This window comes from Petaurus breviceps, unplaced genomic scaffold, assembly GCF_028583685.1.
Source record: "Petaurus breviceps papuanus isolate PSGF00001 unplaced genomic scaffold, PetGlider_PUasm1.0 76, whole genome shotgun sequence".
Lineage (NCBI taxonomy): Eukaryota > Metazoa > Chordata > Mammalia > Diprotodontia > Petauridae > Petaurus > Petaurus breviceps.
In genome coordinates, this window is record NW_027186473.1 from 48,136,424 (window position 1) to 48,158,822 (window position 22,399).

At 38.1% G+C, this 22,399-nt stretch overlaps 1 pseudogene; it reads left to right on the forward strand.

Moving 5' to 3' along the window:
* LOC138174661 (GTP-binding nuclear protein Ran pseudogene) overlaps positions 1-16,885 on the forward strand; it is a 132,314-nt pseudogene extending 115,429 nt beyond the window's left edge.
* Positions 16,886-22,399: the final 5,514 nt, after the last annotated feature.

Here is a 22,399-nt window from a genome sequence, read left to right on the forward strand (position 1 = left end):
GAGAGAGAGAGAGAGAGAGAGAGAGAGAGAGAGAGATAGATAGATAGATAGATAGATAGATAGATAGATAGATAGATAGATAGATAGATAGAAAATAAGTATATTTTAACTAGGGCAAGCACTTTCCCAAAGCTTTTCTATAAGTACATATTCTTATAGAACATATACTTTTTATAAGTACATATCAGCAGCCTGAAGGACAATAGCCCAGGGTAATATGTATTAATTTCAAGTGCCATTAAATAGTGTGCCTTATCTGGAGTTTAGTTTCCTCAAAGACTTAACCTAATTTCTAAAGGTGGAGAGGGTGAGAATGAGGGGAAAGGGAGCCCCTAATTTGCATGACTGAGTTGGGTTCCTTTTAATGCTAATATGCCTTCTATCCAGAAGGGCCTCATTTAAAGCATTATGCTCTTAAATTACATGAGTGTAATGTAGAGCACCAAGATCTCACATTATACTACATTTTGGCTGTAGAGATGACATGTTTCCAGCTGGGGGACTTAAGCTACTAATAAAACCCAGATCCTGGCATTTTTCAAACTATACCATGACAGCTCCAGCCTATAGGGTTCTGGTTTTGATCACAAAATTATATTAATGTGATGAGATGTGCCTGCTCAATTACCCAGCATTTCCCAGTGTGGTCACTTGTACAATGGATGATGTTAATTCCCATAACAGAAATCCATGGACTCCATGGTTGGCTGTGAAAAAAGTGAAAATGCTGATTCCTTTACAGAAACCAAGCTCTGAAAGAAACCTTCTGCTCAAAAAAAAAATGGTTTGCTAACTTTGGGGGAGATTTATTAACCCCTACAAGCCATTTAGTGCCTTCTTCCGCCTCTCCCCCCCCCAAAAAAAAAAGAGTTCATTCACAGGATGGGAATATTTTGACCCTGAAAGAATAATAGTCTTTAAAAAAAGAAGAGATTAATCCTTTCCAGCCTAGGCTGTAAGACATTTACCTAAGATGCCTCTTCTAGAGTTGACACAGAGGAAAATATTTTCTAATGATAATAGCTCACATCTGTATAGTGATTTGGGGCAGCTAGATTGTGCAGTGGATATAGCACTGGGACTGAAGTCCAGGAGACCTGAGTTCAAATCCAGTCTCAGATATTTACTAGCTGTGTGACCTTGGACAAGTCACTTATCTGTAAGTTTCCTTATCTATAAAATGAGGCAGAGAAAGAAATGGCAAACCACTCTAGTATCTTTGCCAAGAAAACCCCAATCAGAGTCACAAAGAGTCAGACAGGACTGAAATGACTGAACAACGACAAATGTGATATTTTAAGGTGTACAAAACTCTTTACATCTAACATCTCATTTAGTCCCCACAATTTCTAACCCATGAGGAAGGTGCTATTATTAATACCCTTTTGAGAGATGAGGAAACTGAGATGCAAACTTGCGCAGGGTCACACAACTAGTAAATATCTGGATTTGAAACCAGGTTGGATTTGAACTCAGATCTTCCTGATTCTAATTCTAGCAGTCTACCCACTAAGCCATCTTGCCTCTCATATTAGCAGTCATTTGCTATGTTCCTCTCACCCCATTCTCCACTGCACTGAAGAGAATTAATAAGATATATTTATCACAGATTTTTCTTGGTATTTCCTATCAAAGGCTGCTGAAGTCCATTTCCTCTTGTTCTGACCTCAGAAAACATGAAGAACAAAGCATGGATGCATCTAAGTGTTATTAAATCATAACATTTCTGATTACTTATTTTGAGTACAGGTCTACCTCAATGATGACAGCACAACAGTTAAAAGTCAACAAAATCACATGTCCTTCACTCAAGACAAATGACCTCTTTGCTCATTGAGGTATAAGGCTTGGGAATAGAGGCATGCTTAGACTAGTTTGTCTGAAAAAAAAAAAAAGATTTGGATTTTTTAGCAGACTGCTGGATCAATGATAACTCAGCAATGGAATATAGTCATCAGAAAAGTGAATGGAATCTTTGAATCCATTGAGAGAGGCATGACTTCCAGGAAGAAGGAGAGAGGTAGTTTGATTTTATACTGTCCAGAACACATTCAGAGTATTCCCTGTAATGGGAATGGGAATTTGAAGATTTTCCCTGTCCCTTAATAAGCCTAAGGGAATCTGAAGACCTTCCTTGCTTTGCAAATAGACTCAGCCCCCAATAGACTGAATGTAATCACATGGAGCCTGTGGTGAGAGGAGTTTCTGAAGGGTGGAGCAGAGCCCACAGGAAGCTGGGAGTCAGATCTAGCTAGACTGGGAGGAGGAGAGCATGGGTTCCAGGGAGTCAGTCAGGTTTGTGAGTAAATATTGGTTTGTGGGAAGGTTAAACGATGGTGTGGCACTCTGTGCTATTGTGGCTTATTAATTTCTTTGCTACTATGATGGAATCAGGTTTAGGGATTTGGTTTCTGGTGACAGAATAAATGTTTATTTGTTTTTGTTTTTGTTTTTTGCCTTTTGGAAGGCAATTAGGGTTAAGTAACTTGCCCAAGGTTACACGGGTAGTTTTTTTGTGTGGGTGTTAAGTGTCTGAGGCCTGCCCCTAGCTGCCCCAGAATAAATGTTTTGCTTCTGTCTTCTATATGGACAGTCTGTTATTATTTTGTTATCAGACACTATGCAGAAATATTTATAGTCACAGTTGGTGCTGTAAATATTGCATTGGTACTACAATACCAAAGTTTAGGAAAGACACTAATAACCTAGATAGGATCTAGAAGAGGACAATTGGAATGGGGAACCTTCAAGTTTATGCCACATTGGGATCAGCTGAAGGAATTGGAAATACTTAGTCTAGAGAAAAGAAGATTCAGGAGACATTATAGCTTCTTTTTTTTTTTTTTTTTGCTTTTTGGAGGGCAATTGGGGTTAAGTGACTTGCCCAAGGTCACACAGCTAGTTTTTGTGTTAAGTGTCTGAGGCCAGATTTGAACTCAGGTCCTCTTGACTCCAGGGCTGGTGCTCTATTCACTGCAACACCTAGCTGCCCCCGATGATAGTTTTCTTAAAGTGTTGAAGGTATTGTCATGGGAAAGTAGGGTTGGACTTCTTCCCTTTGACCATGGAGGACAGATCATGAATGAAATTACAGAAAAAAATGCAAATTTAGACTTGGAAAAATAAATCTTCTGTTTGGCATTCAAAGCCTAGCCTCCTTCATATATATATATATATATATATATATATGTATGTATTTTTTTTTTAAGCAATCGGGGTTAAGTAACTTGCTCAAGTTTACACGGCCAGTTATTTCTAGGTGTGGTGCTGAGTATCTGAGCCCAGATATTATCCCCAGGTCATCCCGACACTGGAGCCCATGCTCTTACACCTGGCCACCCCTAAGCCATTGGGGTTAAGTAACTTGCTCAAGGTTACATGGCCAGGTGTTTCTGGGTGGGTGCTAAGTGTCTGAGCCCGGAATTTGATCTCCAGGTCATCCTGACACTGGAGCCGGTGATCTTACTCGCTGTGCTACCTGGCTGCCCCCCTAGCCTCCTTCTTCCTTTCCATTCTGTGATCCTTTCTATAATACAGTGACACCAGACAACTGACTGTTCTCTCACAAGACAATCCATCTCCCATCTCCTTGCCTTTTCATTGGATGTTCTCTATGCCTAGAATTCTCTCCCTCCTCATCTGCACCTCCTGATTCTCTGGCTACCTTCTCCCAGAAGCATTACTCGATCCACCTCAATGCTAGTGCCTTCCCTCTACTGATTATCTTTAAGTTATCCTGAACATATCTTGTTTGTACATAGCTGTTCGCATGATGTCTCCTCCATTAGACTGGGAGCTTCTTGAGGGCAAGAACTTTTCCTTGTATCTCCCGTGTTAGTACATTGTAAAAAGTACTTTAGTTTTCTTTGTATCTCCAGTGTTAGTACATTGGCATGTAGTTGGTTCTTAATAAATGCTTGTCAATGGACTAATAATAAAAGCTACAGAAAGGGTAAGTGGGCTACCTCAAGAAACATTGGCTTCCCCCTGCTTGGAGGTCCTGGAGGACCATTTCTTCAGTGTGTTTCAATAGGAATTCCTTAAATGTCTGGATTGGAATAGATGGCCACTGATATTCTTCCAACTCTCAAATTTTGTGGTTCTGAGCAATACCTGTTTAACTACAGTATGCTATCAAAATACCATGTGCAATTCTTCAGAGCATGGGAAAAAATTGCTTTGGCTAGACTGGATTCCATAGAAATCTAGTAGTAATAGAAAAATAAAGCAAGTCAATAATTTTGGAAATGTTGGTTCCCGTTGTTCAAAAGACATCTATACAGCTTGGGAACATTTGATTATGTTGGCTCTCATTCCTCTTTGCCTTTTTGGGTCTGTTTGTTTATTCCCACTACAAACGAAATCACCATTCATGAATGATTTTTTAAATTATGAAGTGATCCTCAAATGTAAGACATCATTATTTAACCATCATTATTACAATTTTCTTCAGTCCTTCAAGGATCCAGGATTTTATTGCCATGAGTTTTTGCTCCCCCACCTAGATCACAGTTTCTCTATACTCTAGTAACTCAAACGATCAATCAACAGATATTTATGAAATATCTACTACATGATAAGAAATCTGAAATACCAGGGATATAAAAACCAAAATGAAATAATCTCTGTCCTCAAGGAACTTACACTTTATTGAAGAAGAGAAGAAGGGAAGAAAATAAGCATTATATAATACCTACTATGTGTCAGGCACTATATTAAATACGTTTTTACAAATATCTCATTTGATCGTCACAACAACCCTAAGAGGTAGGTGCTATCTTAACCCCATTTTACAGCTGAGAAAACTAAGGCAGACAGAGAGATTAAGTGACTTACCCAGGGTCACACAGCTAGTAGGTGTCTGAGGCCAGATTTGATCTCAGGCCTTCCTGACTCCAGGCCCAGTACTCTATTCATTGCACCCCCTTGCCACCTGTCAAAAACATGTTAATGAATAAGTACATAGAGAATATATGCAAAATAAATACAAAGTAGTTTTGGGAGGCAGGGCATTAGTAGCCATGGGTGATTAGAAAAGGCCTCACCACATGATATTTGAGCTCTGTCTTGAAGACCAGGAATTCTTAGAAGTGGAGGTAAGAAGAGAATATGTTCCATAAAGGGGGCACAGCCAATGCAAAGGCATGGAGATGGGAGATGGAGTACTGAGTGTGAGAAAGAGCAAGAAGTTCAATTTGGCTGAAAAGCACAGCTCATGGAAGGAACTACTGTCTAGCTCTGATTGGAGAGGTGAGTTGGAGTCAGGTTGTGAAAGGTTTTAGATTCCTAAAAGGAATTTTATTTGATCTGAGAGGTAATAATAGGGAGCTACAGGATATTATTAAATAAAAAGATGATATGGTCAGACCTGTGCTTTGGGAAGATCACTTTGGCACTTGTGTAGAAGATGAATTGGAGTGGGGAGAGATGGGAAGTAGAGAGACCTATTAAAAGACATGGCAATAATAATTTGTTCTCTAGGGACTGGCGAGCCTCCCCATACTTAGACTGGTCCTTGGTCAACATGCAGACTTTCCAACATTGAACATGTTCTCAAGGCCTTTGCATCTTGATAGAATTCCTCAGAACTTGTGCTCCACTGGAGAACCCAAGGTCACCCAAAACCATGATGAGTCATGAGAAGAGAACATGAGTGAAGGGGCAATCATGGTGGTCAAAAATGGTCAAACAATTGTTGCTGCATGTATACTTGATAGCTGTGAAGGAAGACTCCTTTCTTTTCTTTAAAAAAAGAAGAGTCAATATAGTTTACAAATTCAATTCAATTTAACAAGAATTTATTTAAGTAGCTATTACAAAACATTGTACTAGGCAGGTAGTCGAGATTCTAAGGGAAAAACAAACAAACAAACAAAACAGTCAATCTATACCCTCCAGGAGCTCACCTTGTTCTGGAGGAGGGAACATTGATACAACATACATTCATGGGTTAATAGGTTTTAAAGCTAGAAAGATTTCAGAAGTTGTCTTGTTTATACCCCCATTTTACAGATAGGGTAACTGAGGCTCCGAGAGGTTAAGTGACTTGCTTGGGTCATATATACATTGAAGTAAGTAATGCAAAGTAAGTCCAAAATAAACACAGAGTTTATAATCTGGGACGATTACCACAAATACCCAAAATGCTAGATGTTGTTTCATGACCTCATCAGGAGACCAGCATTACTCTAAATGCCAAAACATTCCATTGTGTATCATTGTTTACCTACTAAGTGCCAGGTCCCATGCTAGAACTGAAACAAAAGCTAATACAGCCTGCCCACAAGGAGCTTTCATTCTTTTGGGAAGTGGGCAGCAGCATGTATGCTAATAAATAAATAATCTACAAAACAAATGCAAGGTATTATGGAGGGAGAGGCTGCTGTTTCCAAGCTTTGCCGACATTTTGTAGCTTACAGTATTGAAGGGATGGACAACGAGGGGCTTAGGTAGAAAATTCTAAGCAGCATGTGAAAGTTGTCCCTCTGAGCTAAAGTTCACCCACCTGCTAGTTCACAGAATCCTGTGTGGAATGTAAAATAATAAAAATCCAAAATATATTTGTTTCACAATTCATTCAGTCAGCATTCAGGGCCTCCTTTCCTTTCCCTTAATATGTCATGCCCAAATTAGCATAACTCTCTCCACCTGGAGATTCATTTGATCTTTCCCCACCAACACATTAAATTAAAAGAGACTGAAATTCTGGACTTGGCCGATTATTTATTTAGGCAGTTTGATGTACACAGATCTGAACACATATACACCCCCCAAAAAAAACCCTGAGAGCAATTATTAGAGTGATTCTTAAAAGAGTTTGTTAAAATGTCCAAGTTAGGTTATAGAAAACACATCGAGTGAAAGATTTTAGTTTACTTTATGGGGAAAAAAAGTGTTTAATGAGGGTTTATGGGGTTTTATAAAAACACCTTAACACCTTATAGACCTAAGGGGGGAAAAAGCCCCATTTAAGTATTCTCCACCACCAGGAGACCACCCAATGCCAGTGACTAGAAACCTCAAACAGACCCATCTTTGGAAAACTATGGAGGGACCCTTAATTTTATGGACACTTTAATTGTATTTGGGTTATTACCTCATGTACCAGCAAACACCTACAGTATTTAATAAAAAAAAGCCAAGAGCACAACACTACTCTAGTTAAAGTGTGCATTAAACAAAATAATAAAATAACTATGCTAAGCCATAAATCAAGTGAGTGTTTAGTGTTCCTTTGCTTTTAAACTTACATTTATTTTTATTATGCTATGGTCATTCTTAACCACACACTGAATTAATGTCAATTGATTCATTCATTTATATATACTGTTCTCTCCTCTCTCTCCACCTCCACATATATATACATATATGTATAAATATGTGTTTGTATATATATATATATATATATACATACACACACATTCCCTCCTCAGCACAGAATGACTAAGCAAGGTCAGGTCCTGACGCCTGTCATTACGCTCTACTGTAATGTCTTGTCATCAGCTCACTAGGTATTAAAGAGAAATCATGCCAAAAATCCACTGGGGCCTCAAAGTAAGCCAGGAGATAATATGATGTAATTTTAACAAAGAACTATAGTATTACTAACAGCAGCTAAATTGACCTTGATACAGAAAGTAGTTGCCTACTTCAGTTAATAGAACTGGAGGGAAAAGATTTTGAGAAGGAAAATAATGCCACTTTTCTGTCATGTTTTCTTCATTAGTATTTATAATAACTAAGTCCTAAAAAAAAACCTTAAAAGGAGTTCAGCTAAGGTACCAGGATCTTCTGGTGTTTGCCAAGACAACAGAATCTGAGATCCCTTGGTGGGGGGGGAGGGGGAGGAGGCAGACAATAAGGTGGTGGAGAGGGTATAATAATTTAGTTTGGGAGTTTGGGAAAGTGCATAGAACATAATTTTAAATTAATTTGATTCAACATTCATTAAGGGCCTACCGTGTGCAAGTCACTACAAAAATCAAAATACACTCTCCTGTCTGTCCATTGATTTTTGGAGGCTGCCCCCAACAGGCTGCAAAGATAGGAATTAAAAAATCAGACATTTTTGAGCACCTAGTGTATACAAGGTACAGTGCCAGATGAAAACTAATGCCACGGTCTTTGCCTCACTCCCCCACAACCCTATCACTCTGAGAGCTATTTTGAGCACTCCTTTCTTAATCACTGACTTCACTTGAAGCTATAATTGTGGGCACATGAGCTCATAGAAAACACCACTGAATCAATCAAGAAATACATAAGTCTTTATTGAGCGCTGTGTACCCAGATCACTACCAGGTGCTGTGGGAAATATAAAAGAAATATATATTACATTGCCCTTGCCCTCTGGAAATGTACAATGAAGTTGGAAAAATTAAACTCACACATCAGAAGAAGTCAACAATTCAGAACCTGAAATGCTTTCTTCTCATCACCTCTTATAATCCTAGCTTCCTTCAAAGCTAAACTAAAGTGCCACTTCTCAATTGTTAATACCCCTCCCTCCTCAAGGATTAGTTTCTACATGTAGCCCATACAAGCTCTAGGGATCCTAATTCCAACTCCCGCTCTTACTGACAAGCTGGACCCTCCACGGTAAGGAAGGCTATATCACCCCCTGCTGATTCTATGTTGTTTTTGTTGTTTAGTTGTTTTCAGTTGTACCCAACCTTTGTGACCACATTTGGGATTTTCTTGGCAAAGATACTAGAGTGTTTTGCCATTTCCTTCTTCAGCTTATTTTATAGGTGAGGAAACTGAGGCAAACTGAGTTTATTGACTTGCCCAGGGTCACATAGCTAGTAAGTGTCTGAGGTCAGATTTGAACATGAGTCTTCCTGACTCCAGGCCTGGCCTCTTTCCACTGTACCACCTAGCTGCCAAGGATTCCATAGGTATTATCTGAAGGTCAGTGGGATATCTTTCTACTGTTATCAGCTCAAGCACCCATTCGGATGTGTTTCCCCCAACATTAATCACACAATGATTTCTTTAATTTTTTATTTAACCGGTGCAATTAATATCTTCCCAATATCATCCATACTTTTGATTAGCACCCTACTACCATTTAACCAATTAATATCTATTAACTTTTTATAAAAGGACATTTACTGATAAGAGATAGCCAGAACAGAAGTTAAAAGGCATCATCCCCTAACACTTTCAGTCACACTTTCTGCTATAGGACCTTATCACCTGGAGAGAATTAGCTCATCTGCTACAAAGTGTTCTCCACACCAGGTTCCCTTCCAAATGCTGAATAGTCAATGGACGGGTCAGTCCCTCTTGGCCACCATTGATCTATTGCTGCCCTGGGTCAAGCAGGTCACTGGTGACTCAGCAGGTTGGTAGGAAGGAAAGAAGACTTCTTTACTTCACAAGCTTTCAGAGATCTCTAATACTCAGAACTTAATAGCAGAAAAAACATGTTCCTGACAGAGAGAGAAGCAGCAGCTGAGCCTTGTGCCAACAGACTGCCACCTCAAGTGGGGGAGAGAAAAGCTAGAGGCATCTCTCTCTCTCCTCACCCAGAGGCTTACCATGAGCTTTGCCTTGACTGCCACCAGGAAAGAAAGGCTGATTTGGCCCACTACAGCACACTCAGTTACAGCTTAGCAGTCAATCAAAAGACCTTTTCTTCACCACATGGTAAGCAGACAGAAATGGGTCACAGAATATTTGCACATGCTCTGCAGTCCACGTTTGGGGTGCGGGTTATATTAGGCAGGCCCATAAGGAGGTCTCATTGGCCAGTCTCCCATCAAACACAGATTTTGAATTTACTTAAATTTATACATATTGTTTTCCTCCCCATAGAATACAGATATCTTGAGGGCAGGGGCATTTAAATTTTTATCCCTGTAATCTCCGGTCTTTCACATAATAGGCACTTAAAATGCATATTGAATAAAAGAAGAGCTAAAATCTATTATATAGATTGTAAACTTTATAAGAGTTCAGGCACCATAGCTTAGAGCTGGAGGGAACTCCAGAGGTCATCTACTCCAATCCCACCCTTTCTCCTGCCCCCCAATCTTAGAGAAGGGAGTAAAAGAAGAAAATCATTTTTATGTATTGCTCTCATAAATATTTTCTATACATTAGAAAAGGAGAAAGAGAAAAAGTGTTAAGTATACAAGGGATGGAAGATTTAGGAAGGAGATAGCCAGAAAGGAAGAAGCAATGAGATATCTGGAGGGAGGGAGGGAGGGAGTTGGGGAAGGAAGGAAGGAAGGAAGGAAGGAAGGAAGGAAGGAAGGAAGGAAGAAAGGAAGGAAGGAAGGAAGGAAGGAAGGAAGGAAGGAAGGAAGGAAAATATTTGTTTCACTTCTCTAAAGGATCTGTGGCATGAGGGACCCTTTCCCATATCTTCCTTTAAATTTCCCAAAAGTCATGTAAAGAGCTTTCCTTCCATTCTCTTGACATTGTATGATATTCACAGAGCATTCACAGAGCTGCCTGTCCATTGGTTTTTCCCCATTGTCCCTACATAATTGGCACATCATTTTTTTTCCACTCATGCATTTTGCTGATGATATCCTGTATACCACTTCTTAGTAATTCTTCATTTGTAATAGATAATAGCTGCCTACACTCTCTGTTGCCCTTCAGGTAATCTTCAACTGCAGTGTTTCAGAGTCTATAGCATTCCATAACACAGGGTCATACAACATCACTAAAAGAATACTGATGCTAAAAAAGATGGACCTTTGTTTCAGGGAAAGGTTAGGGGAGATTAATTAAACAAACCAACCAGTTTCTCAAAGGCAATCTGGACTGTTTCCTCCTCCTGTTCAGTTCTAGACCATTTGCAGTGTCTCTCCCAGATATATGTATTGATAAATAAGTTTAAAAAAAATAAAAAGATAAGTAAACTTTCCAGATTCTTCTTCAAACTGCCTATTATGAACAATAACCATCCTTCATCACCTTGGGTTTTCCTGTGTGAACATTTAGAACAAACTCTAGAGTGTTCACAAATCTCATTTAAATAGCTCTACAACATTCTGGGACTCAACACAATCAGCACAATGTCATGCACAGATCAGAACACCTGGAGGACGCCACAAATCAGAGGACCTGGACTCCATTCTGGGCCTCTTGATGAACATACATTTCCCCATTTTATGTTTCATTTGAGATATTCAAAGGACTACCATACAAAGTTATGTCTGCTGTTACATCTTTTGAGATATCTCATGATTCCAACATATTCATGAGAAAATCCTTGTTGGAGGAGAGTTTAACTCAACTGAATATAGCAACAAAAAACAACAATGGGATCCTATATTCTCCATATCTTTCAGTCAACAGTGTAATTGTAAGGATGATCTGTCATAGAATAACTCTTACACAGAGATATGCTAATAAATATTTAACAACAAGCTCTCTTGGCTGGGGTGGGGGAAGAGGAATGGGACTGTATACTTATATATATATATATATATATATATATATATATATATATATATATATACTTTTAAATTTAGTCTAAATTATTAACATTATCTCCAACACTTTTTTAAGTCAGGACATTCAACAAAACAATAAATCAAGCCTTGATATGTAACATTTTCTAATCTCTGCAGTGTAAGTGTTCACACTGATAATTTAACAATTGGTTCTTTTTTAAAATTAATTTATTTTACGATATTCAGTTCCACAAGCTTTTGAGCTCCAAGTTTTCTCCCTCTCCCTTCCTTCCCCCCTCCCTAAGACAGCACGCAATCTGATGTAGGCTCTACATATACATTCACATTAAACATATTTTCACATTAGTCATTTTGCAAAGAAGAGTTATAACCAATAGAATGAACCATAAGAAAGAAGAAACAAAACAAAAGAGAGAGGGAGCAAATAACATTCAGACTACGTAATACTTTCTCTGGTTGTGCCATTTTCCATCATGAGCCTTTTGGAGCTGTCTTGGAACCTTGCATCACTGAGAAAGGCCAACTCTATCAAACTTAGTCATGGCACAATGTGGCCATAACTGTGTACAATGTTTTCCTGGCTTTGCTCATTTGCTCATGTAGCAGCAAGCACCCCAAGAGTCCTCAGGGTTGCTGCCAACACAGGTTATTGGATCTGCTTTGATAAAGGAAAGCAACTCAAAATGGGTTAACAAGCTTACTTTATTCAGTCAAACATATATCGTTTACCTCGTTCAGGGGAAAAAGGTCAGCACCCCGAACTTCAAAGTATACAGGCAGAATTATCAAGACAGAGAAACAGATCAAGTAGACAGTTTCCAAACTGTCCAACCATTACATCCATACCAAATCAACATCTGGGTTTCAACATCTGGGTTTTTCAAAGCCAGGAGGCTCTGGACAATGGCTTCCCAGAATCCAGATCAAATCACAGAACACTTCTCAAAGTGAGTCCCAAAACAAAGCTACACATCAGGGCTTATACAGCCTTCTCCTGACTCAGAGAATGTAACAACCTTCTGGACCCACTGGCCAATCAAAAAGTATCCACTGAAAAACAAACCTCCCACCCCAGGCTCCAGGTGCACTTTAGCCTAGGGGCAGGGAAGATCTTTAAATTTACATTCCCATTACAACTCACCATCAGTTCATGTAAGTCTTTTCAGGTTTTTCTGAAGTCTACCTGTTAATCATTTTTTATAGCACAATAGTATTCCATTACATTCATATACCACAACTTGTTCAGCCATTCCCCAAATGATGGGAACCACTTCACTTTCCAGTTCTTGGTCACCACAAAAAGAGTTGCCATAAATATTTTTGTACATGTGCGTTCTTTTCCCATTTGTATGATCTCTTTGGGATATGGACCTAGAAGTGGTATTGCTGGATCCAAGGGTATGCACATTTTTATAGCCCTTTGAGCATAGTTCCAAATTGCTCTCCAAAATGGTTGGATCAGTTCACAATTTCACCAACAATGCATTAGTGTTCCATTTTTACCACATCTTCTCCAGCATTTATAATTTTCCTGTTTTGTCATTTTAGCCAATCTGACAGGTGTGATGTGGTACCTAACCGTTGTTTTGATTTGCATTTCTCTAATCAATAGTGATTTAGAGCATTCTTTCATATGACCATAGATAGCTTTAATTTCTTCCTCTGAAAACTACCTGTTCATGTCCTTTGACCATTTATCAATTGGGGAATGACTTGTGTTCTTATAAATTTGACTCAGTTCTCTATATACTTTAGAAATGAGGTCTTTTAGAGACACTGGTTGTAAAAATTCTTTCTCAGTTTTTTGCTTCCCTCCTAATCTTGGTTGCATTGGTTTTGTTTGTACAAAAACTTTTCAAATGAATGTAATCAAATTATCCATTTTGCATTTCATAATGTTCTCTCTGTCTTGTCTGGTCATAAATTCTTCTGTTCTCCATAGATCTGACAGGTAAACTATTCCTTTCTCTCCCAGTTTGCTTATAATATCAGCCTTTATATGTAAATAGTGTACCAATTTGGACTTTATTTTAGTATATGGTGTAAGATACTGGTGTATGCCCAGTTTCTGCCATACTATTTTCCAGTTTTCCCAGCAGTTTTTGTCAAATAGTGAGTTCTTATCCAAGAAGCTATAGTCTTTGGATTTATCAAACAGTAGATTACTACTGTGTCTTGTGTACCTAACCAATTCCACTGATCCAACACTCTATTTCTTAGCCAGTACCAAGTAGTTCTGATGATTGCTGCTTTATAATACAATTTAAGATGTGGTATGGCAAGACCATCTTCCCTAGCATTTCTTTTTATTAATGCCTTTGATATTCTGGACCTTCTGACTTTTGTCTAAACCTTTTGGAATCTGGCTTCCACAGCCTCATTATTCATCAGAAATTGCTCCCTCCAAAGTTACAATGATCTGTTAATTGCAAAATCTGATGACCTTTTCTCCATCATCATGCTCTTGATCTTTCTGTCGTATTTGAGACTCTTGATCAATTTCTCCTTGTGGATACATACTTTTCTTCTCATTCCTTTTTCTCTTCCTAGTCTGACCGCTCCTCAGTTTCCTTTGCTGGATCTTCATCCATGTCATGCCTACTTTAAACATGAATGTTTCCCAAGGTTCTGTGGGCCTTATTCTCTTTTCTCTCTATACCATATCACTTGGTGATCTCATTGGCTCCAATTAGTTCAATGATTATTTCTACACAGATGATTCCCAGATCGATAGATCCGGCTTTTGTTTCTCTTCTGAGCTCCAGACCTATGTAACCAACTACTTATTGGATATCTTGACTGGATATGCCATAGGGAATCTCAAATTCAACATATCCAAAAAAAACACATTATCATTTCCATTCAATCCTTTTCTTTTCCAAATTTCTCTATTAATTTCAAGGGTAACAACTTCCTCTCATTCATTCACCCAGGCTTGGTGGATTGGGTGAGAAGAAATAGAATATTCAAGGTCTTTAGTGATTTAGGCCTCCTTCAAGGAAAAAAAGTCCAAATTTTGCCAGAATGACTGTTACATTCACATGTAGTCTCCCCCCATCTGAATATGAGCTCCTCTATGGCAAGGGCTATTTTTGCCTTTCTTTGTTCTCCAAGGCTTGGTACAGTGCCTGGCACATAATAAACTTGTTGATTGATTGAATTGAATATACATTTAGAATTTATCATGAAGCATTCTCCCACTCTCCCTGAAATCAGCATAAATAGCTCAATTCACAAAATATAAAGTAAATCAAAAACATGCTTTATGTCATTTTTTTCATTTTACATTTATTAGGTGATTACAACAGGAAGGGCATGATGCTAAATACAGAGATATTAGATACAAATACCACCATCATAGTTTACATCCTTTTAGCAAAACAAACATATAACTATAATATGTAATATGAAAACTGCTTTAGAAAGTGTAGCAGCAAGCACCCTAGTGCTACCTACCTACCCAGGGTGGCTGCCAACACAGGTTCTTAGATATGCTTTTCTAAAGGAAAGCAACTCAAAAATGGGTTAACAATTTTGCTTTAATCAAACATGTGTCATTTACCTAGTTCAGGGTAAAAAAGTCAGCACCCCGAACTTCAGAGAATACAGAGGTTACAAACAGAAGTTACCAACAGTCAGAGAAACAGTTCAGCAGACAGGCTTCCAACTGTCTGACCATTACATCCATACCTAGTCAGTTACCAGAGAGGGAAGCATCAACATCTGGGTTTTCAAAGCCGGGGGGGTGTGCTCTCAGCGGTTGCCCAAAGTCTCATCTGGTCAAATCAAACAACTCTTCTCAAGGTGAGCCCCAAAACAAAATCTCACATCAGGGTATATATAGCCTTTTCCTGGCTCAGAGAATGTCACAACCCTCTTGACCCACTGCCCAATCACAGAGCACCAAGGTGTGGGCATTCCTGAAAACCAAGCCTCCCACCACAGGCTCTAGGTACACATAAGCCTATCAAAGGGCCTAGGGGCAGGGAAGATCTTAAATCCCATTCCCATAACAGAAAAGTACAAAGTACAATATGAGATCTTAAAATAATGGCCACCACCAACTAGGGGGATCAGAAAAAATTTCATGGAGGAGGTGGTATTTAAGTTAGACTCTAAAGAATCAATGGGAATCCAACAAATGAAGAGAGGAAAAAGACATTTTTTTTAGTACAGTGAACAAAGGCACATAAGAAATAGGGCACAGTACAAATTCAAGGGACACATTAGTAGTCTAGTTTGTCAGAAATGTAAAGTATATGAAAAAAGGGAAACATGAGATAAGACTGGAAAGGCAAGCTATCAGATTATGGAAGTCCTTGAAAGTCAAGAAAAAGTAATTTGAATTTTATTCAGTTGGTAATACTATATATTTCTCCAATTTGGTGAAATTTCCTTTATTAATTGACAATCAGTTTAAATTGTAGGAATTTAAATTGAAGTTTTAAAAAGAATAAAGTATGGTTTACCTACTTCTCTAAAACACCATTTTCCTGAAATAATTTGTTTAAAGAACATTAAGAAAGAACACTATGATTCCTGCTTTTTATCTTCTTCCAATAAAACAAGCAGTTATAATGGCAATAATGATGATAGAAATATATAAAAAGATAAAGCTGATATGTTTGGGCATCAATTTCCCTTAGGAAGCAGTAAAAATATTTTTAGCACTATTTCTAGCTCAAAGAGTATATAATAGTATTTGAATCGCGCTTCCACCATCTTTCCATTGTTTGGTCAGGCAGAGATGGAGACGCTTCTGGAAGAACCATTGCGATGGCTGCCAAGGAGAACCCCAAGTAAAGTTCAAACTTGTGTTAGTTGGAGATGGAGGTACTGGAAAAACCACATTTGTAAAATGTCACTTAACTGGTGAATTTGAGAAGTATGTAGCCACCCTGGGTGCTGAGGTCCATCCTCTCGTGTTCCATACTAACAGAGGTCCTATTAAATTCAACATATGGGATACAGCTGGCCAAGAGAAATTTGGTGGTCTGAGAGATGGTTATTACATCCAAGCTCAGTGTGCCATTATAATATTTGATGCAACATCAAGAGTTACTTACAAGAATGTACCTAACTGGCATAGAGATCTGGTATGAGTATGTGAAAATATCCCTATAGTGTTGTGTGGCAACAAAGTGGATATTAAGGACAGAAAAGTCAAGGTGAAATCAACTGTCTTCCACAGGAAGAAGAATCTCCAGTACTATGACATCTCAGCCAAAAGCCAATTACAACTTCGAGAAGCCCTTCCTTTGGCTTGCTAGAAAACTTACTGGAGACCCTAATTTGGAGTTCGTTGCCATGCCTGCTCTTGCACCTCCAGAGGTTGTCATGGACCCAGCCCTGGCAGCACAGTATGAGCAGGACTTACGGATTGCTCAGACAACTGCGCTCCCGCATGAAGATGATGACCTGTAAGGGAATGAAGCTAGAGCCCAGCGTCAGAGGTCCTGTGATGTCAGTGGTGCAGCGTGTCTACCACTTTATTATATAGCTGAGCAGAACATGTGCTTAATCTTTGGGAAGCTGAAGGAAATGAATGGGCAGTTCAAAAAAATATAATTCATATTTTGGACCTGCGTATTTAGCTATTTTGGACCATCATTACATCCCCTTGAGTTTCAAATACAAGACTGCTGCAGTCCCATCACAATACTCAGTGGTGAATCTTGTTTGTTACTGTCATTCCCATTCCCTTTTCATTTAGATCATAACAAAGTTGTATTTCAAATATCTTTTAAAAAAAGAGTATATGATAAAGTACATACACAATTAATATAATGGTATAAATGAAAAGAACATTACAAAGAAGGCCAATTGTGAGTATAATGATTAATCTTTATTCATAAAAACAGATGATTAACATTCCATATCCCTTTCATGAGAGATATGGGGGACTATCAGTGCAAAATATTCATACATTGTAAGATGCAATAACTGTATTAATTGTTTGTTCTGGATTTTTTTCTTTATTATAAGAGAGGGTTCCAGTAGGCATCAGAAGGTGATATATCAGCAAATAGCTAGGATATAAAGCTGAAAGAAATCAATAAAATATATTTACAAATAAAAAATGAAAAGTATGTGAAAGCCTAATTCTATAAAGCTAACATCATTTTCCTGCGACATTTGTAAATAACAGAGCAACTTTCAGTGGTGTTCCCACTTCTTTCTCATCACGGATTTAGTTATGATATTCTAAAAAGTTCCTGCATGATGGGATTTTAATTTTCCATTAGCAACTTTTGCAATTTTCATTTGCAGCGTAATATGTTAATATATACAAATAAACTTAGCAGAAAACTTTGCAAGACCTGCTTGGTTGTTAGTTCTCTTTTCCAACTCAAAAAATCATACATATACTTAGGTGCATATATGCTGTATCCTCCCAATGTAATGAAATCCCCTGGAGTCCAGAAATTGTTTTTGTTGTTTTATATCTTCAGTATCCAATACAACATTTAGACATAGGAGATGCTTAATAAATGTTTGTAGGACTGAATTAGTTTGAATGAGCTATTTTCTTGGCTTGTACGTTAAGTAAGCTCCTTTGTTCTTCAGAACACATTATTCCATTCCCTCCTGTAAATTCTGGCAGGTGCAGAATAGTCTTGTCTATATATAATACTTTCCTTTATATTTGACAGAGGCTTACGCTTGGAGGCTTGCAGAATTGTTTGACAGCAGAATTGTTCAATCTAACCACCATGTGTCCTGGAGTTTTGCTTATAGGCTTTGTGTGGTTGGTTTTTTTCCCCTAGAGCTGATCTGTAGATTTTTTTTTTTGATTGGTACTTTAGTTTCTGTTTTCAGAAGTCCTAGGTAGTTTCTTATATTTCTTTTTTTTAATCTTTAATTTTTTCCAATTATATGCAAAAACGATTTTTAACATGCACTTTTTTTTTAAATTTTGAGTTCCAAATTCTCTCCCATTCTTTCTTCTCTTCTCCCTTATTGAGAATGCAAGCAGTTGTTGGGGGGAGGCAGCACCAAGATGGCAGAGTAAAAGCAGGAACTTGCTTGAGATCTCCCCAAACCCCTCCAAATACCTGTAAAAAATTACTCTAAACAAATTCTCAAGCTACAGAACCCGCAAAACGACAGAGTGGAACACATCTCTAGCTGGATAGCCTAGAAGGTCAACAGGAAGGGTCTATCATACCAGGCTGGGAGCAGACAGCTCACCAGCACAGACAGGACTGGAGCAGGCCTCAAGGGACTGAATCACTGGTAGCTGTGGCAGTTTCCAGACTTCTTAACCACAAACACCAAAGATAGCATAGGAGGTCAGTGGGAAAACTGTGGGACCTGGGTGAAAGAGTAATGTGATCCTACTGGGATCCAGTCCTAGCCCTGGGGTGGTGAAGGTGGTGGCAACAGCAGCAGCAGCAGCAATGGTGGCAGCTGCTTCCAGAGCTCTGGGCCTACAGACAGTGGGGGATCCAGCTACTGATACAAAACCCCTGAAGTTTGGGACAGTACACCTACCCCCACCCCCACCCCCAGTGGAAGCAAAGAGTTAGAAAGTCAAGTATTTGGCAGGGAAAATGAGCAAATGGCATGAAAAAAAAACCTCAAACTATAGAATCTTACTTTGGTGACAAAGATCAAAACATACAACCAGAAGAAGACAATAAAGTCAAAGCTTCTACATCGGAAGCCTCCAAGAAAAATATGAATTTGTTGTAGGCCATGGAAGAGCTCAAAAAGGATTTTGAAAATCAGCTAAGAGAAGTAGAGGAAAAATTGGGAAGAGAAATGAGAGTGATGCAAGAAAATCATGAAAAACGAGAATACAAACAATTTGATGTAGGTTATCTTGTACTGTTTCTTGAATTGTGGTATTCAGTGGTGTCAAGTTCTTCTGGGAGACCTCTAATTCTTATGCCATTTCTTTGTACCCTGTATTCAAGAGTAATACATTTTTTTGTGCAGGGAGAACATGTTTTCTTTTAATGTTATTGCCTTTTGTTTCCCCCTCCCCCAAGATTATCCTTCACATCATGTATTTGCATTCCCAGTTAGTCTTTCTTTTGTTCCTTTGGTGTAATTTGCCACCACAGATTCAAGTTTTTCAATTATTTCTGCTGTGTAGACCACAAATTCTGCTTTTATGATTCTTATTTCTCTTTTAAACTATCAAGAAATAGCTTGATATAGTTCCAAGCTTCCTTGGGAATCCACAAAGTCCTCTGTCTCATCAGCTGTTGGTTAAATTTTCTTTATCTTTCAGTATTTATTCATAGATGTCTGAATTCTTTACCAGATATGTAGGTTATATTGCTTTTTGTTGTTCATTTCTTCCCTATTGTTTTATCTGCTTATGTTCAAAGTCTTTAATATATTTATCTTCCTCTTGAGCATTCTCTACCTCTCTCACACACACATGCATTTATTAATTTTCTTTCTTATTTCCATTCTTTTTAAAATTAATTAATTTATTTTTAGTTTTCAACATTTACTTCCATAAGATTTTGAGTTTAAAATTGTCTCCCTCTCCCTTTTCTCCTCCCTCCCCAAGATGGCATGCAATCTGATATAGGCTCTACATATACATTCATATTAAACATAAGTTCACATAAGTCATGTTGTAAAGAAGAATTAGAACCAAAGGGAGGAACCAAAAGAAAGAAGAAGCAAAACAATAAAAGAGAGCAAATCGCATGCTTCCATCTACATCCAGACTCCATAGTTCTTTCTCTGGATGTGGATAGCATCAAGAGTCTTTTGAAGTTGTCTTAGATCTGTGCATTGTTGAGAAGAGCTAAGTCCATCAAAGTTAGTCATCATACAATGCAACTGTTACTGTGTACAATGGTCTCGGTTCTGCACATTTCACTCAGCATCAGTTCATATAAGTCTTTCCCAGTTTTTTTTTAACTTGCTTATCATTTCTTATAGCACAATAGTATTCTATTACATTCATATGCCACAATTTGTTTGGACACTCCCCAATTGATGGACATCCCCTCAATTCCAGTTCTTGACCACCACAAAATAGAGCTGCTATAAATATTTTTGTACATGTAGGTCTTATTTCTATTTTTTTATTCCCATGTTGCTCATTTCCTGATTCCCTCCTCTTTGGGTGGGGTTTTTCTGAGAGCTGACCTCAAGACCGTCTCAGTCTCCTATTAATCTGGGTAATTTACAGTTCACCAGCCTTGCTTTTTTCCCCAAGTGACTTCTTGGTGACAAACCTGGCCCAAGCTAGATGCTGAGTTCTTTACCTCAGGCCTAGGAGAGTGTCACACAACCTTACATGTGTATCCTGCCCCAGTTCCCTCTTTTCCTCAGTTCTTTTGCTAAGCCATGTTGTAACATAGAGTACTCACTGTATTGTACTGTTGTAGCCTGATCATGTTTCTGTCTTATGAATTTCTGGCACTGGTGGAGCAGGGTAGAGCTCATAAGTGGGATTATGCAGACTTGATGCTAGAATAGCATGATGGGGGTACAGGAAGGGTGTTGAGTAAGCACATTAAGAGCTAGTGAGTAGTCTTCTTTGCTTTTTTTCATTCAATTATTACCTCATTGGGGTTCTTGGTATACCAGACCTTGGAGACAACTAAAATGGTTTCATTTCTTGCAAATTCCTATTTTGGAGAGGTTTGCAAAGGCATAAAGATTGGAGAAAATATCTAGTCCTCCATCTTATTAGCCACATGACCTAGAATTTTAAAGAGGAATTTAAAAAATATTTTGGTTTTTTATCTGCCAAGATCTGTCTTCTTATTCTTCCATCCCAACCTTACCACCCTACCCCTATTGAAGCCACAAAAAATACAAGATCCATTACAAACATATGTAGTTAAAGCAAATGTCCAAACTGTCCATGTCCAAAAAAAATGTTATTCTACCTTCTAAGTTCTTTATCTCTCTACTGAGAGGTGTGTAACATGTCTCATCACTAATCCTCTGGTCATTATCTAATAAGAATTCAGCACAATAGTATTTCATAACATTTATGTACCATAACTTGTTCAGCCATTCTATGATTTATAGATATTCCCCCTGGTTCTCATCTTTTGCCACCTCAAAAGGAGCTATAAATATTTTTTATATCCTCAGAGTTTGTTTTGCTTAGGACTCATTCCTCCCTTTAATCTCTTCTCCCTCTAGTTCTCTCTCCCCTTCCTCTCTCATTTTCCTGTTGAATGAAATATACACGATTATGTATGTATTTTTTCTTCTTTTAACCAGTTCCAAAGAATGAGATTCAAGTATCAGCTGCTTCCCCACCCCTCTTCCTTGTTTATATAGATATCTACTTGTGCACTTTCCCTTCTATTTTAGTTATTCTTCTCCTTTCTTTCCATTCTTTTCTTAAGATCAAGACATTACAGACCTACTCCCAAGTCTTGTCTAATTGTGCTCCCTCTATGAACTCTGGTGATGATAGGATTCAAAGGGGACAGATCACCCCATATTTGAATGTAAACAGTTTATCTGTGTTTAGTACTTTATCACTGTTCATTCATGTTTGTCTTTTTATAATTCTCTTCACTACTGTGTTTGAACTCCAAAGTTTCTCCATAGCTCTGGTTTTTTCATGGGGAACATGTGGAAGTTCTCCATTTCATTAAAAAAAAACATTTTTTCCCCTGTAGGATTTTGCTCTGCTTTGCTGATTAAGTTATTCTAGGTTGTTTAACATTTAGCATCATCTGAAATAAAAACATAGATAGCATCTTATCAAATATTAAGGTGACAAATCTACATTCAAAATCATAAGATTTTGAGTTCCAAATTTTTCTCCCTTCCTCATCCCCAAGACAGCAACAATAGGTTATACATGTGCAATTATGTTAAATGTATTTCCACATTAGTCATTGTATGAATGAAGAAATAGAACAAAAGGGGAAAACCATGAAAAACCAAACCAAAAAAAAGGAAAATAGTATGGTTTGATCTGCATTCAGACTCCATAGTTCTTTCTCTGAATGTGGATAGCATTT